At 38.4% G+C, this 25,829-nt stretch overlaps 1 pseudogene; it reads left to right on the plus strand.

The window, feature by feature from the left end:
• LOC127446422 (mesoderm induction early response protein 1-like) overlaps positions 1-12,275 on the plus strand; it is a 16,607-nt pseudogene extending 4,332 nt beyond the window's left edge.
• The last annotated feature ends 13,554 nt before the right edge of the window (positions 12,276-25,829 follow it).

A 25,829-nucleotide genomic window follows, 5' to 3' on the forward strand; every position in this document is an offset into this window, starting at 1 on the left:
AGCAGAGAAAGATCGATCAATCAGAGAACAGCGTCCAACAAAACCCGTGAAACATGGCTCGGAGCGACCGCCCACTCCCATGATGCACTGTGAATGACGTATTCGAGTCGGTCTCCTTTCACCCTTAAACTATTTACAGTTGAAGTCAGAAGTTTACATATATCTTAGCCAAATACATTTAAACTCAATTTTTCACAAGTCCTGACATTTAATCGTAGAAAACATTCCCTGTCTTAGGTCAGTTAGGATCACTATTTTAAGAATATAAAATGTCAGGGGGCTTGGGAAGCTCAGCAAGTAAAGACGCTGACTACCACACCTGGAGTCACAAGTTCGAATCCAGGGCATGCTGAGTGACTCCAGTCAGGCTTCCTAAGCAACCAATTGGCCCGGTTTCTAGGGTGGGTAGAGTCACCTCCTTGTGGTCACCATAATGTGGTTCTCTCTCTCTGTGGGCACGTGGTGAGTTATGCGTGGAGTGCCGTGGAGAATTGCGTGAAGCCTCCACATGCGCTAGGTCTCCACGGTAATGCATTTAACAAGCCATGTGATAAGATGCACGGATTGATAGTCTCAGATGTGGAGGCAACTGAGATTCATCCTCCGCCACCCGGATTGAGGCGAGTCACTACACCACCCTGAGGACTTAGAGCGCATTGGGAATTGGGCATTCCAAATTGGGGAGAAAATGAAAAAAAAAATAATAATAATAATAATATGAAATGTCAAAATAATAGTAGATAGAATTATTTATTTCAGCTTTTATTTCTTTCATCACATTCCCAGTGGGTCAGAAGGTTACATACAATTTGTTTGTATTTGGTAGCATTGCCTTTAAATTGTTTAGCTTGCGACAAATGTTTTGGGTAGCTTTCCACAAGCTTCTCACAATAAGTTGCTGGAATTTTAGCCCATTCCTTCAGACAGAACTGGTGTAACTGAGTCAGGTTTGTAGGCCTCCTTGCTCGCACAAGCTTTTTCAGTTCTGCCCACAAAATTTCTATCGGATTGAGGTCAGGGCTTTGTGATGGCCACTCCAATACCTTGACTTTATTGTCCTTAAGCCATTTTGCCACAACTTTTGAGGTATGCTTGGGGTCATTGTCCATTTGGAAGACCCATTTGCGATTGAGCTTTAACTTCCTGGCTGATGTCTTGAGATGTTGCTTCAATATATCCACAAAATTTTCCTTCTTCATGATGCTATCAATTTTGTGAAGTGCACCAGTCCCTCCTGTAACAAAGAACCCCAACAACATGATGCTGCCACCCCATGCTTCACAGTTGGGATGGTGTTCTTCGGCTTGCAAACCTCACCCTTTTTCCTCCAAACATAACGATGGTCATTATGGCCAAGAATATTTGCCTCTAACTGTAGATGATCATTAATAACAAAATATCAGCCCACCTCTTATGATATTTATGCTCTTAGAGTTTGCAATATTGCTTTACTTCTAAAGCGAATTCTTTTCAAAATTATTTTAGCCTCCCCCTAAGTGGCCCAAGTGCAGGATGTTAAGATATCCGTTTTTCATTTATTTTTAGAAACGGTTGCAAAGTTGATGTAGGCTGCTCACATTTTATAGTAACGTCTAATTTTGAATGAAATAATAATTTGTTATAATTATGTTGTATGATTTTTCATGTTTTTGAGGGTAATACATTTTTTATATACACTACCAGTGAAAAGTTGGACACTCCTACATCGTTTTTTGTATTATTACTATTTATCACGTTTTACAGTAATAATAAAATATAATAAAAATAATATATTTTTTATATATTTATATATATACTACCAGTCAAAAGTTGGACATTCCTACTCGTTTTTTGTATTATTTCTATTTGTTACATTTTACAGTAATAATAAAACATAATTAAAAAAAATTAAAAAAAGACGTCAAAACACAAAACAACACAAATGGAAGTATGGGAATTATGTAGTGACCATACAAAAGGGGGGTAACAAATCAAAACTTTATTATTTTTAAAATAATTGTATTTATTTGTTTTCATATTTTAGTTTCTTCTGCATACTCTTGCTCTGGAATTCTCTCAACCAACTGTCTGAGGTATTATTATTTTTTTTAATTATAATTATTTATCACACATATACAGTGAAATTCTTTTTTGTTTTTCACATATCCCAGCTAAGCTGGGGTCAGAGTGCAGGGTCAGCCATGATACAGCACCCCTGGAGCAGATAGGGTCAAGGGCCCAACAGTGGCATCTTGGCAGTGGGGCTTGAACCCCTGACCTTCTGATCAGTAACCCAGAGCCTTAACCACTGAGCCACCACTGCCCCAGGTATCCACTTGGGATGCTTTTTTAAACACTATTGAAGGAGTTTCCATGTAAGTTGCACTTGTTGGCTTCTTTTCCTTCACTATCTGGCCCAATTCAGCCATTAATAAACGTTTCGCAATTGCAAAGAAATTCATATGTAGGCACAATTTATTTTTGTGTTCAAAACTAATTTGAAGCATTTACGCATACGCATTTAGATAAAAATGTTAGAGCAAAATCATGAGCAACATTTTGGTCAGTTGTGTTTTGACTGCTAGTTTAAATGTACAATGGTAGCGCAGTTAAGGTATAACATTTATGGCTGTACAACTATTTGTAATTACCACAAAATAACACAGTCTATGAGTAATTAGCTTAAATCCTTGTGCTGTCTGTGTTGAGTAGAAGATCCATTGGATCAGGATGAGGATGAGGACTTTGATCCTTCGGCAGATATGCTCGTACATGACTTTGATGATGAGCAAACTCTGGAGGAAGGGGAGAAACTTGAGGGAGAGACCGACGCCACTGCTGAAATTGATGGCCTCACTCGAGTATGGTCCTCATGCTCTTTAATTCATTAATTAAAACAAAGTTTCTCAAACTTTTTTTCAACCAAGGACTGCAACCTCAAACCGAAACCACTTCTAAACATCATATCAGATCAAGCAAATGCTGGCAATTAGAGCAGTGACATTTATTTTCTTAGAACAACTGCTGTTTATAACATGTAAATACTATCACAGTAATCTGAACTTTAGAAACTTTGCCGACACATAATACAACTTTTAAGATTTAGCTGGAACCGCACGCATTGAACATGAGTTTTATTAGCAGGAATTTACTTAATGGCATGGATGCACACAGATACAGATACAGGCCTGCCCACCTTTAGCATTCTACAAATGCATCACGGTTTTGAGAGTTTGCAAATTGTCCGACCGAGCACCAACTTGAAAACCAGCACCATTTTGGTGGAAATTGGTTATAAATGAGTGTGACTGAAACTTTCAAGAATTTAATGAATTTATACTTGCCAATCAATGATGAAAAGTCAACAGTGAATGGTGTAAAATCAACAATTTTATAGTGTATCGCCAATACTGAGTTAGCTCTATGCTGCTTGCCATGGTTTTCAGTGAGATTTTTGTTAACAATTCATGAATTTTCTGCAGACCCCCTGGCTATTTTAGATGAACCCCCAGTTTAAGAAACGCTGCACTAACCTTCAGATAATCAAATGCATCGTTTAACTGATTTTTGGTTTTGCAGGAGGGTGAGATGCCCATCCATGAGCTTCTGAAATTGTACGGCTACTGCACAGGCGGGTCTCCTGATGAAGAGGAAGACTCCTCAGAGAATACCAGCTGCAGTCATTGTAAACTCAAAGTATACATCTATCTGAGAAACAAGCATTGATCTTTCATCTATATTGATGCATATTTTAGTTGGTGTGACTAAACGTTGTGAATCCTCTTGTCAGTCAGGAGGAGGGGAGACGGGAGCTTTTAGACCAGGATGAGGAAGCGCAGTCATCTAGTGATGAGACTCCATCCTGCAGCGTATCAACTCATTAGCCCTCACAGCACAGCTCAACTCATTAGCTCTCAGCCATGCAATTTCTTGGAAGGTTTGATTAAAAAATAATAATAAAAAATAACTTATTACACAAATCAAGTCAAAAGTCAAGTCAAGCTCACTTTATGCAAGAAATGAATTGGTGTGTTGTAGTGCCTCATACTGTCTATATATGATATCTAATATGATAGATCCACGTACTATCACATTAATACATAAAACAACTTCATTTGCATAACATGGTTAGCACATTGTTACTACCATTTAAGAATTTTATCAGTATTTGCCATAGATGGTATCTTAACTGCTTTATATATTTGGGCTGCACTGATATAATCAGATATCGATATATTGTGTTTCTTTTTCTCATATATTGCATCAATACTTTAGAATATTGTCTTTTTTTTATTTATTTATGTGTGCATTAGTATGATTTCTTACAGTTACAGTGTCTATAGAAAATCATACCATATCATATCTAGCTTTATTTACAAATTTTGCTTTACAACATTCAAGTAATGAGAAGAAAAAAAAAAGGCAATAGTTCCAAAAATGTATAAAAGATGAAAAACTAGAATAACAGGTTTTGAAAAGTGATCATACCCCTGGATTTAATACTTTGTAGAGCTACCTTTTGCTTTAATGACAGCCTTCAGTCTGTTTGGATATGTCTCTGCTAGCTTCAAGCTGCTAGATTGGGGAATATTTGCCCATTCTTCCTTGCAGAATTGTTCAAGTTCAGTCAAATTGCGGGGTTAGCAGCGATGGACAGCTGTCTTCAAGCCCATCCTTGGGTTTTCTATTAGATTTAGGTCAGGGTTCTGACTTGGCAACTCAATGACTTTAACCTTCCTATCCTTAAGCCACTTGTTGTTTTTTTTTGGCAGTGTGTTTAGGGTCATTGTCATGCTAAAAGGTGAGACACCTGCCCTTCTTCAGTTTTTGAGCAGAGGCCCATAGATTTTCCTCAAGAATTTGGGTGTATATGGCAGCATCTATTTTCCCTTCAATGCTGACCAATTGCCCAGTAAAGAGAAACACCCCCCACAACATAATGTAGCCACCACCTTGCTTCACAGTAGGTATTGTATGTTTTGGGTGGTGTGCTGTGTTCAATTTTGTCTCATCTGACCATAAAACAGATGGCATCAGAATCTTTTGTCAGATGGCATCAGAATCCTCCAAGTGTTTTTTGCAAAGTGCAAACGACACTTAGTTTGGCACCTTTTCAGAAGAGGCTTCTTTCTTGGCACCCTGCCATTCAGGCCAGGTTTGTGTAAAGCTTTGGATATTGTTGTCACATGCACAGACCGATCAGTCTCAGCCATAAGTTGACTTTGGCCTCTTGATAGATTCCCTGGTCAATATCCTCCAGCCACAGTCATCCAGTTTGGAGGGACGGCCCGATCTAAGCAAGATTTTTTATGGTGCCATGCACTTTCCACTTCTTAATGCTCTGAACGTTACTCAGATGGATAGGTAAAGCCAATGACATTTTTTGTGCCCTTAACCTGTGCTGTTCCACAATGTTATCCCAGAGCCCTTTTAAAAGCACCTTTCCAACCATGGTGAATTCTTGAATTCATTAGATGCACTACTACTAATGGAATACTCATGGAACAGCCGGTTTTATTCTGAAGTAATCAAAACCCCTACAGTTGATGTCAGGTGGGGGCCAGTTAGCTAGGTTGTGATCTGAAAGGTGATTGGTTACACCTGAGCGTGTTTGTAATGGTTACTCTTAGGAGGCTGATCACTTATTCAAACCAGGTATTTTACTAGTAAATTTTTTATAATTGTTCAGAATTTTTTTTACATGTTATTTTCAATTTAATGTTGGAGGTTTTAATGTGTAAATACAGCTAGAAATGTTAGATTGAATTTATATAAATTTCCAAGGTGTAATGTGACAAATGATAAGGATTTTGACAAGGTATGATGACTTTCTATAGACACTGTAAATGTAAACTGTAAAGCTATGAAAAGCATAATTTCTCACTGTGGCCAGAGCCACATCTATGAGATGGCATACTAAACAAAAGTAAAGTGAACTTTGTGTTTGACACAGTTATAATACCATAATGCATCACAATTAATTGAATCATGAGGTAGTTGGTGACACACAGCTCTGTTATACTATGTTTAAAGGAAATCCAACACATACACATGCACAGATGTTTTTTCCCCCATAGTAAACACCTAGTATCTTATATAACCAGCAGATGGTGATATAGATTGAGTTTTACTCTATATGGCTGTGCATTTTATGGGTGATGAAGAATATGAAGATAAAGAGTATATTCCATCTGAACACTGGAAGAAGGTAATATTCTTATAATAGACTTTAGGCCACGTCCACAGTAGTATGTTTTCGTTTGAAATTAATTTGCTAAGTTTTTACACCTCTTATACACACTAGTAATGAGTTTTCCTCCATTTTGAAAACGCTCTCCATTTCCACATACTTTGGAAAATGACGATGGTAGGAAACTGAAATCACAGTTTTTAATTGAAACCGTTTTAATGTGGATGTAGCTTTAGATAAAGAGTTTACAGATGTTTTTAAGGAATACAGACGTTTGAATTGTTTTTCTTCTGTCATTCACAGGAGATCATGTTTGGTTCAATGTATCAAGCAGAGACTCCTGTTGGACTGTGCACATAAAAGGACAATGAAAAAGGTGACAACAGGATTAGATGCTTATGTAGCCTGTTTGTGAAGTTTCTTAACATTTTACATGTAATTTAATATATAGACCTAAAATGTCTCGGTTACTGTCGTAACCTCCGTTCCCTGATGGAGGGAACGAGATGTTGTGTCGATGTAGTGACACTAGCCATTTTAACGCTCAATATATGCGCCGGGGAAGGTGTTCTATTCCTGTCCTATTCTTTCAGGGGGAAAAGACCCCGCAGAGACCACATCCTGCCTGGAGGGGTGGTAAAATGTAGCAAGCACGTCATGTGGGCTCAGAGCCGCACATGGAATAGGCGCAGTGGAAGGTCCTGCCTGAAAGGGGAGGAGCTCTACAAACACGCCGACTGGGACAGAGAGGGCTCTGTCGAAGGGAGACGCAGGTCTGCCGACAGGGAGACCGTACTGCGGAAAATACATCATAGCCATTCCTCCAGCCTCTCCTGCAAGAAGGAAAGCACGGACCCAACTGCACATCTCTGAGGGTCTTCAGCTCGGGAAGAAGACCAATTTGCGAACCGACGCCACTTCAGGGTATAAAGCTGCCTCGTGGAGGGAGCTCTGGCCTGAGTGATCGTGTCTACCACTGCTGGTGGTAGGCCACTTAGGTCTTCCATGTCCCATCCAAGGGCCAGACGTGGAGGTTCCAGAGGTCTGGGCGTGGGTGCCAGATTTTACATTTACATTTTACATTTATGCATTTGGCAGATGCTTTTATCCAAAGCGACTTACAGTGCACTTATTACAGGGACAATCCCCCCAGAGCAACCTGGAGTTAAGTGCCTTGCTCTGATTACCAGTCATGTGCTTTAGTCCACTACACCACCACCACACCAGATGGTGCCCCGTCCCTGAGAAAGAAGGTCCTTCCTCAGGGGAATTCGCCAGGTAGGGGCTATCACGAGAAGTGTGAGATCTGAGAACCAAGTCTGGGTGGGCCAATACGGGGCCACGAGGGTGACCTGCTCCTCGTCCTCCCTGACCTTGCACAGGGTCTGTGCAAGTAGGCTCACTGGGGTGAACGCATACTTGCGCAGCCCCCGGGGCCAGCTGTGTGCAAGCTCATCTGGCCCAAAGGGGGCCCCTGAGAATACCAGAGCGGGCAGTGGGAGGTTTCTCGGGAGGCAAATAGGTCTACTTGTGCTTTGCCAAACCGACTCCAAATCAGCTGGACCACCTGGGGGTGGAGTCTCCACTCTCCCCTGAGCATCACCTGCCATGATAGCATGTCCGCTGTGGTGTTGAGGTTGCCCGGGATCTGAGTAGCCCGCAGCGACCTCAGTCTCTGCTGACTCCTTAGGAGGAAACGGCGGGCGAGTTGCGACATGTGACATGAGCGTAAGCCGCATGTGTTGTCCGTCCGGACCAACACATGCTTGCCCCGGATCAACGGCAAAAGCCTCCGCAGGGCGAGCAATACTGCCAGCAACTCGAGGCAGTTGATGTGCCAACACAGTCGTGGTCCTGTCCAGGAGCCAGCGGCTGCGTGCCCGTTGCACACGGCGCCCCAGCCTCGCTTGGAGGCATCTGTCGTAATGACGATGTGCCTGGACACTTGCTGTAGGGGAACTCCTGCCCGTAGAAATGCAAGGTCTGTCCAATGGCTGAATAAGTGGCGGCAGATCGGCGTGATGGCCACGCAATATGTGCCGCGGCGCCATGCCTATCTCGGGACTAGAGTCTGAAGCCAGTGCTGAAGCGGTCTCATATGCATCAACCCTAGTGGTGTGACTGGCGCCGAGGATGCCATATGCCCCAGGAGCATCTGAAAGTGTTTCAGTGGAACCGCTGTTCTCTGCTTGAACGACTTCAGGCAGTTCAGCACCGACTGCGCACGCTCGCTTGTGAGGCACACTATCATCGAGACTGAGTCTAACTCCATGCCGAGGAAAGAGATGCTCTGAACCGGGGAGAGCTTACTCTATTCCCAGTTGACCCAAAGCCCTAGCCGGCTGAGTTGCCTGAGCATGAGGTCCCTGTGTGCGCACAGTAACTCTCGAGAGTGAGCTAGAATCAGCCAGTCATCGAGATAGTTGAGTATGCAGATGCCCACTTCCCTTAACGGGGCAAGAGCTGCCTCTGCGACTTTCGTGAAGACGCGAGGGGACAGGGACAGGCCGGAGGGGAGGACCTTGTTCTGATACGCACGGCCGTAGAAAGCAAACCGTAGGAAGGGTCTGTGTTGAGGTAGAACTGAGACATGAAAGTACACGTCCTTCAGGTCTACCGCCGCGTACCAATCTTGATGCCGGACACACACCAAAATGTGCTTTGGCGTCAGCATCTTGAACGGGAGTCTGTGCAAGGCCCAGTTCAGAACTCGCAGGTCCAAGATTGGCCGCAACCCACCGCTTTTCTTCGGTACGATGAAGTAAGGGCTGTTAAACCCTTTCATCATCTCGGCTGGAGGGACAGGCTCTATCTCCGCATGCAAGGTGGCAGCATTCTCGCTCTTCACCGAAGTGAAGCGGATGGCGCTGAACCGGGGCGGGCGCCTGGCGAACTGAATCGCGTAGCCGAGTCAGATGGTCCTGGGGTGTGGCTGTAAGCGGCGCCCTGAACCCAGGAACCAATCATCTAGCCACAAGGGCTCAGGGGAGGGTGGAAGGTTCCACTCCAACCCGACACACGTGGTGGCCCGGGCAAGCATGGTGGTCGTCTCGCCGTCAGCCTCAGACTGGGCAGGCCAACCCGAAGGTGGCAGCCCAGTCGAGGCCTCGGCGTCTGACATCGCCAGTATGTTCTCCGATGCAGTGATTGAGCACTCATCCCGCTCCGGAGCTCCGAAAGGGACACTAAGCTGGCCCTGGGGCGAGCTGGTCTCCACTCGGAACTCGCCGGGGGCAAACGAGCGTGCTGGGGAATGGGAGGTCGGTGGGGATTTACCCAAATCACCTCCAGGGCCAGCAGGGCCAGCTTCGTACCCGGAGGTAGAAGGCACGGCACGGGGGGCGGCTGGAGTGGCTTTCCCCCTGAAGAAGGAAAGCCGCGACCGCAACGTTGCCATGGTCATATTCTCGCAATGAGAACATGAACCATCCACGAACGCTGCCTCAGTGTGATTACGACCCAGACACGTGAGGCAGCGCCCGTAGCCGTCAGAAGCGGAGAGATAGCGACCGCATCCAGGAATCACACAAAGACGTAAAGGCATCTTGAAAAAGACGTGTCTTTAAAAAGACGTTCACATCAATTTGTTTGCTCTAATAGAGAAAATATACTCTTTGCAGGAATATAAACTCTGTTAGCGCTGTCGAAGCGCCCAGGGGCGTAATCTGCACAGATCTGTGCAGAAGGAGAGAAAAGCCGCTGGAATGCGCTGTATATCCAACAGCAAACGCTTCTTGGGAGGTGAATTGACTGGTAGTGGAGAACAGCTTGCTGACACACAACCGCTGGGCTGCAAAGAAAAAATCTGAATGAGTGGTTGAGCCAGCTCCTTTTATACCGGTATGTCCGGGGGAGTGGCATACAAATTCCACTCGCCAATTCTCATTGGCCTTTTCTCAAAGATCTGAGGTGTTTGGGGCTCCCAAGTGTGACCCCTAGTGTCACTACATCGACACAACATCGAGTGAGTGACAGAAGGGGAACGTAACATACATCCATGCTTTTCATCATCCGCATGTCTACTACAAATGTAGTGTATGAGAATGATGATCAGCTTTTGTGGAATCCGGAGTTACTTCCAGTGGAAAAGGTGGTGGAGTTTTTAGCTGAGGCCTGTAAATGCACTGGAGAAGAGACTGGACACCAATATTCCTTAAACAGTTAAATGTATTAATAATTATCGTAATAATTATTTAGCAAAGTAATATAGGTCGTTATTCTCTCTGTAGGCTGTTTGTTTGCAGATGCCAAGCAACAAAGCAACATTAATATAAAATGTGTGGTCACAGGTGTGCGTTTGTAATCATTTTACGAATTGTTTCCAACGCGGATCATCCAATCAGAATTATAAAAAAATAGTTTGGCTTCTTCTTGAAGTTTAAAACAACAGCACGTTCTTCTCACATCCTTGACTTTTATAAAGTAGTGTTTTTCAGAATGTTATTTTGGGAGTTTAAAATACTCCCAGCTCAAGTGCAGAACGCATCCGTGCTTGTGATAAAGGAGCTCGCAGCATGTCAGTCAAGATTGTCTAAATGTGTCAACTTCTCCCTTTCAATCACAGAGGAGATGTCAGTGTGGACGGAAGAAGAGTGTCAAGGTTTTGAACAAGGACTCAAACTTATGGCAAAGATTTCAGCTCAAGACAAGCAAATAAGGTAAGTGTTCAGATCTTGTTCCAAAACTTACATAGGTGACACTAGAGTATGACAGCTAGAGCAGATTTAGAATTTGAGGAATGATTTCCTATTATAGTAATCAGTTGGTGAACTTTGCTGCTGTTCTTAAATATATAATTCTGTTAGGTAATTATTTGTTAATTAAACTTTTCCAGGTGAGAACTAGATCTGTAGGGGAATGTGTGGGCTTTTATTACATGTGGAAGAAATCTGAGCGTTATGATTTCTTTGCACAGCAAACCAAGCTTGGGAAAAGAAAATACAGCCTTTGTCCTGGAGTATTATAAGTCAGCCGTCATTACCATGTGGCACGTTAAAGGTCACCAGTCAGAGCCCTCTAATTAAACTATGTGTGTATATAGAATCAGATGCAATTTGAAGTGTATGTTTGACATTACAGGGATTATATGGAACGTCATCTGGAAAAGAAGGAGAACTCTGAGTGAACTGGATCTGCCTGTCCTCTGCCCTCCACCTCTAACAACAATAAACACACATCAGAGACTGAGAGTGTCACAAACATTGAGAATGGTCAGTCCTTTCAGACCCAGAAATGATAATTCTGCCATTTACTTACTCTAATGTCACTCCAAACCCATTTGATTTTCTCCATTTCATGGAACAAAAATCTTCAAAGACTTTTTACTTGGGATGTGACGATTAATCGATTAATCGAGTACTTGTTCAGCTTTAAATATTCAACTAGTAAAAACACTATTTGAATATTGCGATTTGATTTTCCTTTGTGCCTTTGCCTGCCGTGGGCAACAATTAAACTGCTTCTCTCACCTAAATCTTGCTGTTAGTTCACCCAAAATGAAAATTCTGCCATTATTTAAAATTCTGGTATCGCTTCAGAATACTTTGTGTGAGTGCAAACTTTATTTATTTATTTTTATCTAGAGCTTCTTGTTTATTAATAGTGCTCAGAAACAGGTTCAAAATTTGAAAGTTGATGTTAAATTCTAAATTTCAAGTAATCGATTACTCTTACTTTTTGTTACGATTACAAAATTACTCACTGCCCATCTCTACTTTTGACCATTTAATGAATGTGAATAGAAAAAAAAAATTCTAATGAGGAAAAAATTACTGCTTGCATCTATGTTTTTATTAATTTCATTGCTACCATGTCATTAAAAAAATCTTGTTTGTTGCTTTCACAGGTGTAGGGAGTCATTCAACCGAACAGCCCCATGTCTGCATCACAGATGAACGGCTCTACTGCATGTCTAGATATTTCCAGCGCAAACACACCCGCCCGTCCTAACCCTGATGCCATAAGCCTGAGCATAGAGGTCATAGACATCACAGTCAAACAGAAAAAGGAGGATGAACACTCTGAAAGACCTCTGAAACGGCTTAGAACTGACACAGACCCCAACAGTGAAGGGTCCTTCTCACACAGTGAAACAGCAACTGTCTGACTCACTAGAAAAACACCAGAGAAAAGACTGGAAAAGCAAAGTGCAGGTTTCAAACCCCTGACCTCACACGAACATTTGACACAGAGCAACATGTACCCTGTTTTAAGTATAAAAATATATGAGAGGTGTGTCTCAATTTCAGAGATGCAAATGAAGCACATGTCAAAAAGTATTTGGACACATAATCCACACTTTATATTTATGAATGTCTTTGCATAAATATAAAACCATGTCGCATGAAATTTAAAGAAATCTTCAGAAAGTTCATCATTCATAAGCAGTTGCCACTTGTTTTGATATTTGTATCTAAAGCATTGATATCCAGACATTTGTGAGTGACTTGGAGCATAGTTCACCCAAAAATGAAAACTCCGTCATCATTTACTCACCCTCATGCTGTTCCAAACCCATATGTCTTTACTTTCTTCCGTGGAACACAAAAGGAGATGGCAGAATGTTAGTCTCAGTCACCATTAACATTCACTGCATTTTTTCCAAGTGTCCAAATACTAATATGTCCTCTCACATTACTGCCAATAAGCTCAGTTCATATTATGGAAGGCTCAGACTGTCATATCTGACCATCAGTCCTCCACTTTTAATTCTGTAGCCCTGTTTATTAATATAGGTTAACATGATCAGTGTTATTTTGCTTTCTTTAGGTAGTATGAAAGCAACGTCTGGTATCTAACAACTGACTGTATTTTATTGTTAAACTTTTATCATAAGGGGTGCATAAAATTGTTCTAGCTGTAACTGCACTCTGTGGGGGAAAAACCCTCTTGGTTTACATGAATGAAGTGTACTGTAAATATTCAAAATATGAAATTATGAAAAAAAAAAAGCTTTTGTATTTGGGATATTTTAAAGAATTTAGCCGATGACTACTGTAAAAAGGTTATGTGACTCTGTAACATTTCATTCTTTTAATTTCTAAATGTCCACTTTGACCAAAATGAATCTTTGATATCTTGTAACACTTGCTGAAAAGCTTTTTCAGAAGATTTTAAAAAAATACAAATAAATAATATATATATATATATGAAATATTGACTTATTTTTGTATTTGACAGCTATTTATTTTTTTTTTTAAAATCAGATATTGGTGATGTGTGAGGCCAGTATACAGAGTATATTTGTATAGACGAGTGAGTAGTGTTGAATTAGAAAGGCAGCCGACTCTATGGCGTTATTGTTTTTCTCTTTTTTTACTCACTGTGAGAATGTCTACCCATCCCTAAGAATATTTTTGTGAAGGTTTTTTTTAGGACCTCAGTTATTTCTGTTAGAAATGGCAGAGGAAACTAAACTATAGTCTCCATGTCTGCCTTGGGTCAGGAAAAAAAGTATAAAAAACTTTTTCCAAGTTCACATGTAGTAGTAGTGTATGTGAAAAAAAATAAATAATAATAATTCAATTAGTGAACCGCTCATGCATTAAAATCAGCCTATTTTCTTTTATTTCTAAAATAAATACACATTTCCGTCAATGTATTACCACACTTTACCTGAGTTCATTGTATGCTGAATAAAGCTCTTAAAGGAATATTCCAGGTGCAATGCAAGTTAAGCTAAATCGACAGCATTTGTGGCACATGCTAGGTAATATATATTACCACAAAAATAATTTTGACCCATCCATCCTTTTCTAAAAATCCAGGTTACAATGAGGTACTTACAATGGAAGTGAATGGGGCCAATTTTTGTAGGGTTTAAAGGCATTAATTAATTCTTACATTAAATATGTTAAAATATTATTTGAGCTGTAAAGTTTAAATCATCATTTTTACAGTCGTTTTAGGGTTTGTTGACATTACATCATGGCAACGAAGTCTTAAAATAGGCTATAACTTCACACAAATGGTTAGTAAGTGATTTAATCACACTAAAATCATGTTAACGCGCATATTGTGTCTTGTGGCTATACTTTTGAAACAGTGACTATTTTAACGTTTAAGAATTTGCCCTTATTCTGTTTCATTGTATGTGCCTCACTGAAACCCAGATTTGAACTTTTCTTTAAAAAAAAAAAAGTAGGGGCATGTCAAAATGTATTTTTGTTGTAGTCAGTATCATGCCACAAATGCTGTCGATTGAGCTTAACTTGCATTGAACACAAAATATTTTTATTATTTATTAAAATTAATTATTATTTTAGAGAATTTATATTCTGTAGTAGCTTTTATGTTTATCTCTGATCTGGTATATCACCAAGTGAATTGTCCTTGTTTTAGAGATAACTGAATAGGTCATATAGGCCCTGGATTTTTTGAGTGTGGTGTCTATTCATACAGCTAGACAGCAGATGTCAGTATTGCTCTTCACAAAACAGGAAAAAATAAAAGTACCAACGTATTGATTACTTGTCATTCAGCAGATGTGTTTGATCCACAGCAGCTTAGACCACATTACATTGCACAGAACAGCGTAACCAGGGGTTAAGTGCCTTAATCAAAGGCTTAATGGTGATGGTGAGTTCTCTGGGGAAACTGCAGTCTTGGTATTACCACCTCAAAGACTTTAAGGAATAGTTCTCCCAGAAATTTGAATTATGTCATTTATTCACCCTTATATAGTTCTAAACCAGTATGACTTTCTTCCTTTGTGTCCGTGGAACACAAAAGGAGGATTTAATGAATGTTCACGCTGCTCTTTTCAAAACAATGAAAGCAAACAGTGACCAGGGATTGAAAAGGGCTATAAAAAAAGTACTACAAAAGTTATTTATCTTGAGTGCTATATTCAAAGACTTTTTAAGAAATACAGTAGCATTGTGTGAGGAACAGATCAAAATTTAAGTCGTTATTCACTGAAAATCTAGCCCTCCACTGTAGCTCTCAAATCTCATTTGTGCTTGCACATATTTTCCATGTCAAAAGTGGTGCTGCAGCAAGGTTCATGTCAATTTCTGTACACCAAATCCCATTGGTTCTTTCATGTATTGTAACTAATAGTGAGTGCATTTACATGCATGTTCTTACACCAATTATGCTTAATAAACCAACAACGTGTGTGGTCATGTAAACACATTAAACCGCTTTCCTTTTTAGTGTAAGGTCATAAACGACTTAAGAATAAACTGATTGACACAGGATAATTTTTTGCCCATTTCCCTGATTTCGCATTACATATAAACACTTTTACCGGCGTGTTTACAAGCTTATCCAATGTACGCAAGAGTTGTGTGTATGTCTCTTCATGGTTTGAGCGGACGAGTTAGGTCATGCATTCCTTTATCAAATGCTTTAAGCATAAACCGATTTTTGCTCCCGATTTCACGATGCATGTTAAAACATTTACCAGTGTTCTTACCGGCTTATCCAATGTTTACGTTTTGACATCAAAAGCAGAGAATAATCCAATGATTTCAAGTCTCATGTAAACACGGTTTTCTTGCATTGTTGGATTTTTTGCATAAGCTGATTTTTGGTAGTACGTATTGGTGAGAAAGTAAACACACTCATTGATTATGAATGTCTTTAAACAGCCTACTTGGCAAATTTTACAAGACTTTACCGCAAAACTTCATTCCATTTTAAAGGTTTTGAAGTAGATTTTATACCTGTTGCCCCACAGAATATAGTTTTTCTTTCATTTTAGTTAACTTTTACTCACCTCTCCTTACTTTTTTCTAATTTTTCTCTGAGCGAATATCTTCTATAAGCCACATGGGGAAACTAATGTATTATCAAGTTGAGCATCAGATATACTTTGAGCCTCATTCTCAGTATAGTGTATCAAGGGTAGACCAGAGGCGAAACATAAGTGCGCTGTAAGAACAGACCACTGCTGAAATGTTCCTAGAATACTAAATGCCAAATTTACTGCTCGGCTTCACAAAAGCAATGCAGTTTTGCTCTACAGAGGTGTCTTTCTGAGGCTCTCTGGGGAGCTCTTGTTGTTGGAGATCCCTCAGCTGCTGGTGCACTCACATTAGAAGGGTATAATTTGTAACTAAGAGAGAAAAAACAGGAGAGCCGCCACATGTCTAAAATGTGATGTACGATGAGCAGAAATTGCAGAGCAGTGATTCTCAACGGATTTTGCAACACTGAAAAAAAAAAAGATTTTGTGGTGAAGTAAATATAGCAGAAAAGTTGAAGTATTCTGCATTGAATAAGTTTAAGCATGAACTTGAAGAAAATTTTACATTTGTACTCCATTCAAGCATGTAATAACGAATGCTCTAGCTTATAAGTAAATATTATTTATGATTGTTTATCTTTACAATGTGACATAATGTATCGATCCTAAAATAGAAATCCTTGTCATATGTATTCACTAATTTGAGTAAATTTCTATGGTAAATAAAATAAGCAAATTTTACTTTTCGAAGCTGGTGTTCCCAGCATGCACCTAGCTTGAATAATTAATGAGCTTGCATGGTTTCACTGTTTGCATGTTTATTTACACCATTTTTATTGTGATTTTCTGTATGTTATGTGGTACAAGATTAAACTTAAAAAAAAAAAATGTGTTTATAAGTTCAAAATATATATATTTTTTTAGTTTTAAGTTGAAGTACCATGTTCATCAGATTTGTAAGTAGAAGTTATAGTATTTATTGAAATGTTTAAGTTAAATGTACTCACTTTAATCAATATTGTCATGAAGTTAAATAGATTTTACTTAATTTTATACCATTACAATTTACTTAGAAAAACTGTGCAAAAACTTGCGAAATAAAAAATTAAGTAAATCTTACTAGTAATTTTTTTCAGTGTACAGGACACAGATTTTCCATTAAAATAAACCAAAAAGTCATTAAATTATTATTCTATTATTTATTTGCCTAATTAACATGAGATAGGCAGAATAGGGAAATTGACTTTTTATACTGTCTTTAGAGTTTTTGTTTGGTTTCTAAATTTTTGAAGGTTTCATTGCTTTAGCAGTCAATAATTTACTGCACAAAAAGAAAGGGTTAGTAAGCGATTTTATCACACTAAAATCATGTAAACAGGCATATTGTTTATGTCTTGTGGCTATACTTTTGAAACAGTAACTATTTTAACATTTACAGATTGGCCCCATTCACTCCCATTGTAAGTGCCTCACTGGAACACATATTTTTGCTTCTTTTAACATCAAGGAGGGGCAAGTCAAAATAAATTTTTGTGGTATTTAATACTATGCCACAAATGCTGTCGATTGAGCTTAACTTGAATTGAACCCGGAATATACCTTTAATAAGCCAAGCCAACAATGAGTGTGGTCATGTAAACGGTTTTCTTTTATCTGGGTTAGGTCATAATCAGTTTAAGCAAAAAAATGATTGAAACGGGTAGATTTTTTTTCCCTATTATCCCAATTTCGCATTGCATTTAAACCCCTTTACCAGTGTTCTTATCAGCTTATCCATTGTGTGCAAGGGTTGTACGCATGAATGTTTACATTTTGATGTCAAAAGCAAAAAATAATCCTATGATTTCAAATCTCATGTAAACTTGGTTTTCTTGCATTGTCAGATTTTTTGAATAAGCTGATTTATTTATCAGCGTGTACTGGTGTGCATTTATTCTCATTCCAAATGCACAACCTTTGACAACAAAAGATATGGAATGTGATTTCTCCTCCCTTTTGACATGTATAAGTCTAACTATGCCTAACAATATATTTTGCAATCCTAAAAATGCATGATTATGGTTACATTTTGAGAGACCCAATTTTGGGTCACAACCCACCAGTTGAGAACAAATTAATTAGAGGAAACATTTCCAAACAATAAAAACTGCATTATTTTAGATGAAAAAATAATACCCTATTGGACCAGCTCGACTACAGAATACTAAGCTATTTATTACTAATGCATGAATATGAGATGGTGATTTAAATTTAACAAAAAAGGAAGGAAGCAAGCATGAACAGCCACCATATATACCCTCATTTCCCCATCCTAATCTGTATTACCTTCATGCCTCCAATGCCCTTTCTCCGGATCCTTGTTTATTTGTGAACAACTTACACCCTGGTACAAGAATTTTTTATTTTTTTTTTAGCAGTAATTAGTCTTTATAGCGTTTAGGAAATGCTCCGTCTCCCCCATCACCCAGACAGATGACACAGGCACACCCAGCTCCCTTTGCCACAGCTGGACTGGCTGCATAATAATTGAATGTTCACCCAGTAGGGAGTGCTAAATGTCATCCTCCATGCTGAAATCGAGCTGCGAAAGAGGAAGGAAATAGCTGTACTTGAGAAAATCTCCTTTTCTTATCTAGACAGAGCAGTGATTAGTAATTGGGAAGAACTTCATTTTTCATAGACAATGATAAGATTAAAATGCTGTTGAAAGACCTCACACTGTTGTTCCCGAGCTTGCAACAATGGCAAAGTAACCAAAGAAGCCACAGAGAATGATAAACAGGTTTGGCTAAGTTGATAGGAACCAGGGTGACACATGATTGTTGGTTTCCTACAGTGGACCATATCCGCTTGTGGAGGAGAGCGGAATTTCATTGCGAGAACCTTGTAAGCCACATCAAAAGCAGTGGTTCTTAACTGGTTTTGTTTCAGGACCCAGATTTCACAAAAAATTTACCAAATTGAAACAAACTACATGCCAGATCAATTAATTTCAGAATTAAATTGTGTTTCTGAATCATGTTTATTCTCACTGCAAGTTTCTGCAAAATGCAAGTTTGATTTTTGTACATAGAAATCAAAAGACTGGCTAACTTAATGTGAATAATGAACACTGGCTGCACTGTTATTTAATATCTGTGTCATTTTATATTACAATATATGTAGATGTACATTATAAACTATAAGTTGCACTGCAGTTATTTATTATTTAGGTTTACTTGATATAGTTTTATTTAACAGCCCAGGTTATGATTTATAATTTATATTAACAGAACTTACTATGTGTATGATTAGTTCTATATAATTTAATAACAGATTTAAATAAATATATTATGGATGTTTATGGAGCTAGATTCATTGATGGTTATGACCAATTCATCCTGCTGTGATTATGATCACTAGTCCCACCGCTTTAATTGTAAACATAAAGCATCAGACAGTGCAATAATAATCAACATTATTTATAAAAGCATTTTACCATTACTCTGTTTAATTTGGATTTTTTTTATTTTTTATAAAATATCATACAGTAACGTCTGATGTTTATGGCAAATCAAATCTTGTGAAAATTGTCTGGAAAAGACTCCAGATTGTTCCAAACCGCATCTGTCAATTCACTTTCATGGGTTAACAGATGGCCCTTGACCTTTCCAATATGGCCAACGCACCAACGAATCACCAGGGTTGACAACTTCGGTTACCTTTTTGGCTATTATAGTATTTATGAAAAAACGAATAGCCTAAACACATTAACATAAAATACATAGTAATGAGGACTAATAGATTCCACCTTAGATTTAATTTGAAAATATAACTTTTCTGTCACTGAGTTACTACAGAATATACATATTTCATTTTATTAAGGGTGAGGGGATATATATTTTAAAATGCCTTGTAATTGATGTTGATGCATGGTGTTGTCTCCTGTTTACCTCGTTAGTGCTGTCAAGGCTGACTAGCAGTTTGACTGCTTTCACAGCGCTTTAAAGTAGACAATTCTCTGTGGAATTCAAATGGGGTGCATACATTTTGTGGTCTCCGCCGAGAAATCGAGTGAAGACTTGTTGAGGCGCACAAGTCTTGTATCTCGGAGCTCTGGTTATGCTATCTGTGAAGCATGCTGATGTGCATTGTGGTGTTAAATCTGCTTCGCTGACCAGAAAATTCAAGTCTCATGCTGTTGGAAAAATCACTCGAGCAAGATTTTTTTGCAGTGTTTTATTTATTTTATACTGACATCAAAAGCATGAGAGTTGGCAACACTGGTATCACGGCACACAGAAACAGCTGCAAATGCAGCATCTACGTATGTATATTTATGGCCATCTGTGACCCTATCAGAGCAGAATTTAAACCCACGAGTTGAGAATCACTGTTCTAATGGTTCACAGAGCCGCATGATATTGATTTGCATTCTTTAAAGGAATAGTTGACCCATAAATGAAAATTCTCTCATCATTTACTCACCTTCATGACATCCCAGATGTGTATGACTTTATTCTGCAGAACACAAATATTTTTGGAAGAATATATCAGCTCTGTAGATCCACACAATTCAAGTGAAGGGTGAACAAAACTTTAAAGCTCAAATTTGACTCCAGTGGTTTAATCCATGTCTTCTGAAGTGATCTAATTGATTTTGGGTCAGAACAGACCAAAATGTAATGGCTTTTTCACTGTACATCAATGCAGTCTCTAGGCACAATCATGATTTTAAGCTCAATTACAATTCCTTGTGCTTGACATAGTGGTGGCAGAAACAAAGCTTTCTGAAACTTAGAGTCAATTGAACCAATTGCTTCAGAAAATGATTCACTGTTTCAAAGCGCTCGAAACACCGCACGCTGAGGACATCTGCTGGTCACATGGCGTGTAAATGCAATGAGAAGACTCGAGCCATTAACAGCTACAGTGACACAATGCATTGGAAATTATTTACTGCCCTGTATTTGTCATATATTTTTCATGGTTGTCTACAATATCATGGCATAAACACATCTGAATATTTGGAGAATATGTAGACCTTCATATATAAGCTGGCCTTTTTATGATTACTGTTTTATAATTATTTTAAATACCAAACTATTTATTTTATATTATAAAACAATACTTTGTTGTATAATTAAATTTTAAAAATATTTATGCTTTGATAGATGGACCCTTTTCACACGTCCACACGTTGAATGGGGGACCACAGCAAATGAAATTTTTGCTTACCTGTTTGCACCAACAACAAAAGAAAAAAAATCAAAGATTATGCTTTCACAGCTTTGCAAAAGAAGATGAAATATAGAGCGCTGGATAACAGCAGTAAGAAGAGAGAAACAGGCCACATTTTCGGTCATTCCCTCAGCAGCTTCTAGAAGCCTCATCGCAGCTGTGGTAACTGATTATTTAAAACGTATTCCAGGGTAATATAATATAAAGTACAATGTTATAAATTTACACTAAATATTTTGGAAATATACAAAATTTGGCTGCATTTACGTTGTTAAAGAAGGTGGTAAGGCGTCATAAAAGGTCTTTGAAACGGGTCCATAGTGCAACAAACGTTAGGAAATGAAACATTATGGTAATAAAATACACTCAATATGATACAGGACTCGAACTCAGGCATCAAATGCTTTAGATTAATTGATAAGCGTATTAATCACTACTCTATGTAACAGTTTTAGATTTGCCAAATTTGGGTGTACTAAATAAAAAATAAGAAAGTGAAGGTGTATTATCATGTACAATAATCAAAATTCCAAATTCACCTTTTGTAACAGGAATAAATATCTTTAAAAATCAAAAAATATCAATGTCTCTCTCAAAATAATTTTTCATAAACAACATTTTTAATTTTTTTCTTTAGGAACACAACTCAAGTTGATCGACAGAGAAATTAAAATGACAAATTAAAATCAGCAACTCTTGTTTGAATCAGTCTGATTTTATGGATCTAATTTATTGCTGCACTGATTCAATTACAGCCTGCATTTAACACTGATTCAGGGGTTAACTTTGGGATCAACGCCCCCTAGCGTAACTGCAAAACATTTCGAAACGTTTCGAAACTGTTTCGCAACAGTATGACATAATGAAGCCTCGTTTTCTAAAATCAAATGCCATGGCCATTTTGATATGTGCTCCGAAGTATTGGTTTGAAACAAATCATTCGTAAAGGTTTTGAAGCTTCATGAAGCATATTTCGAAAGTGCCCATCACTAGCTTGACACATGCACAGAGCACTAGATGGCCCTAGGAAGTGTAATCAAGCCTGAAATCTTGATCACCAAGGAGACTGGTAATGTCAAGATTTAGAGTGAAAAAGGAGTTATATGTTGGTCTGTTCTCACCCAGGGTTGCTGCGGAATTTTTTTAATCAAACTTTAAGACCTGAGCGAATTAATACCCTATATCCATTCAGAACAAATCCCCAGAATCTTAAAATAATGTATTAAAGATTATTTTAAACAGGCTGGGGCACACATTTAATAAGGCCTTAACACTGCTTATCAGCAAAATAGGGTATCTGCAAGTTTAAAATAATCAAGACATGTTTTCCACATTATATTATTTTATATATTATATTTATTAAAATTGGTTTATGTACCAGTATATCAAAACATATGAAAAAGAGGTTGACCGATATTGAATTTTGCTGATACGATAATAATGTGTTGAAAGAAAGGCAATAACAGATTAATCTGTCTTTTGCAAATTTCAAAGCTCAGTATCTACCATGTGTGATCTGTTCAAATGACAATAATGTAATTTATGGCTATAATTTTTAAAATTGATATATTGAATATATTAAAAAATGTTCTTAGTCTTACCTTTCTGTGAAAGTGCGGGCCAGAGAAAGACTACAAGAGTCCAAATGGAATTAAATCCCAGAAGCAGATTCAAAATACCAATAATAACCAGAAAAGAATATATATTTATATTGTGCATAATGCAGGACTTTTAAACAAAGAGCCTGAAATACACCAGGGACTCTTATTTTGAACTGTATGTGCTTCACTGCTAACAGTTGCTCATTCAAACAGATTAGGTTAATAAAATATGCACTCTTCCGTTCATCTACAAGGTATTACAATATAAACACGTTAAAGTAAACATTATCATGATTCATCAACAGTAGATCATCAGCGATCACTTGTCATAAATGTCTGGCATTCACTGATTGCGAAATGCTCTGAAGCAGCTGGAAACACTGAATATCGAGTTCCCTGTGTGCTTTTCAATTTAAAGCCCCCAGCCACATAGGTGATGTTTATTAAATTAAATCATACCCTTTAAAATCTAATAATCTCATTAGGCCATATTGTGATTCTGGTCTTTACGTCCCAAAATTTAAGACCTCTTTAAATGATAACAAAGATTTTATTATACCATTTAAGATATTTAAGGACTTTAAGGACCCACGGGAACCCTGTCACCCAATACCGATTGGATCGCTTCAGAAGACATGGATTAAACCACAGGAGTTTTATGGATTACTTTTATGCAGCCTTTATGTGCTTTTTGGAGTATCAAATTTTTGGTCACTGTTCACTTGCATTGTACGGACCTACAGAGCGGAGATATTCTTCTAAAAATCTTCATTTGTATTCTGCAGAAGAAAGAACTATCCCTTTAATTTCATCAGGTCTCATACAATGCCATGGCTAGGCCACAAGGACGCATGGCAAACAAAGAGCAACAAATAGGTTTCTCTTCATACCATGGCAACTTTGTAAAAATCATATCCATCAAATCTGCCTGCTCTCAGACAGGCGGCCACTGGGAGTTAGGCGGTTTCCCCATTTTATTAAGATCTCCCTGGAGGCTAATATCCACACAGACAATAGCAAAATCACAGTGTGACACACGGTGGGGGGAGTTCCTCTTTCCATTACCAGGCACACAGCCAACGTCATCTTTAGGGAGCCAGACATAACAGCCCTGCCGACATACTGACAAGAATCAGGAGTTGGTTTGTAGGGAACAAAAGATTAATTATTTAATCAATAAAAAGGCACAAATGAGAGAGCTGGATGTGGGGATGTTTTGTTTTAGCCAATTAAAATGCTGATGAATCAAAGAAGACAAGGAGCCAAAGGCAAAAAACAGGATTTTTAACAATTTAATATATCAATATATAGATATTTATCAACAGCTCGAATTTCATAAAAACGTGAGTGAGACCATTTTGGCATACAGTACAGATATTCCATGTAAGTACAGTTTTGCTAACAAACGTTAACCCCCACCCTTCCCAACACCTCCAACCCACGGACACAGACACGAGAAAAACAAACGGAAAATAACATTATTGAAAATATACATGAACACACACAAGGCACCAATAAATTAAACTGTAACCCTCTCTTGCAACACTGAGTGTAATAATCTATTAAATAGAATTACAATTTCATTTATCTATGAAATAAATGTACAAATACAAATTAAACACCCTATTTCTGCAACGTTTATGGTTAAAAAGCAAAACAAATAAAATTAAAACAGACCAGGAATAAAATGAAAACACTTTGGCAGATTATTAATTTTAGTTACAATCAAGTAGTAAAGAAATCCAGTGCTTTTGAGTACAAATAAATTCATGTATGGTCTACACTCTTTTTCATCCAGGAGACTAATATACACATCTTTTTACAAGAAATGTTTAAAACCTTATCAAAACTTTTGCTGTATGAAAACCTATTTACAAATCATGATTCGGACTGCAACTGTCACCCTTCCCCCCATCCTATGTAATCATTACATAGTGCAGAAGGCTTCTTGAAAAGTTTGTGCAACAAACAGCATACAAAATGTCTCCAATACGACTACGGAATGACCGGCAAAAACAATTTCCTCAAATGAAAGAAATGACATGAGAGACACTCCTTCCCCTCTCCTGAAGTTAAAAACCTACATACAAAAAAATGAAACAGTTTTTCAAGTAAAATACATCAGTTCAACATGATCTGGTAGGGGGAAATAAAAAAAAAAATTTAAAAAAAGAGGTCGTCTTTTCCACAGGTCACAAAGAGAACAATCAGGAATGTCACAAAGAATGTGGAGGACCAGACTCATCCATTTTGAGTCCACAAACAGCGGTCCAGCTCTACAAGTCCACCAAACTTAGAAGCACTATATTCCAGGAGAAGTTCCAGTTCATTTGTCCAGTGTGAGATTAAGTTAGCCCTTTCAAAAGCAATGTCCTACTTATTGGGCTGATGAGAATGACAAGTTGACAGTGATGAGGAGGAGTTACGGACATTAAGGATGTTAGTCACAGTGGAGTGGGGTGAAGGAGCAGCGTGGTGAGTCCCTGCAGTGCTATAGGAAGGCAGGACTCACCGTTACATATGCATAGAGTAAGAATGATAGACAACGGTTACAAAGCACTGCTTGTTTACATCTACAGATAGTCTAAAAGCCTGTTCTAGAACCTTCTGTAACCAAACGTGTTTATCGAACGTTCCACGCATACTAAATTATAACAAACTAGGATTCAAATGATCACTTTGTTGGAACCAGCTCAATGCGACCAAGTTTCCATAAAAACGGATCAAGCTAACTCTAGAGCAGCACCTGATATCAACAATGACGTTGGGGTCAGGAAAACAAATGAAGAATGAAGAAGCTAAACCAAGAGTGATCAAAGAATAATTCATGCATTAACACTGCAGTCTAAAATAGAAGCAGTGCTTACCCTGTATTGCTAGTCTGAGATTCATTTGAATCAAAAACTGAAGTGTTTCACATTTTAAGAACTGGTACATACTGAAGTATTTTGAATGTTATCAGTGATGAGTTGATTTATCAGTTTTACTTTCCATATTGTTCACACAGATCAACATCAATAACACCATGTCTACAATGGATACGTATTGTGTCGCGTCAAAACTTAATCACTCCCATTACAATCAATGATTGTGATGTTGATGTTGAGGGTGGCCCTTTCTATTTTTTGACGTAGTGAAGAATTATTTT

This window comes from Myxocyprinus asiaticus, chromosome 9 (genome assembly GCF_019703515.2).
Source record: "Myxocyprinus asiaticus isolate MX2 ecotype Aquarium Trade chromosome 9, UBuf_Myxa_2, whole genome shotgun sequence".
Classification (NCBI taxonomy): domain Eukaryota; kingdom Metazoa; phylum Chordata; class Actinopteri; order Cypriniformes; family Catostomidae; genus Myxocyprinus; species Myxocyprinus asiaticus.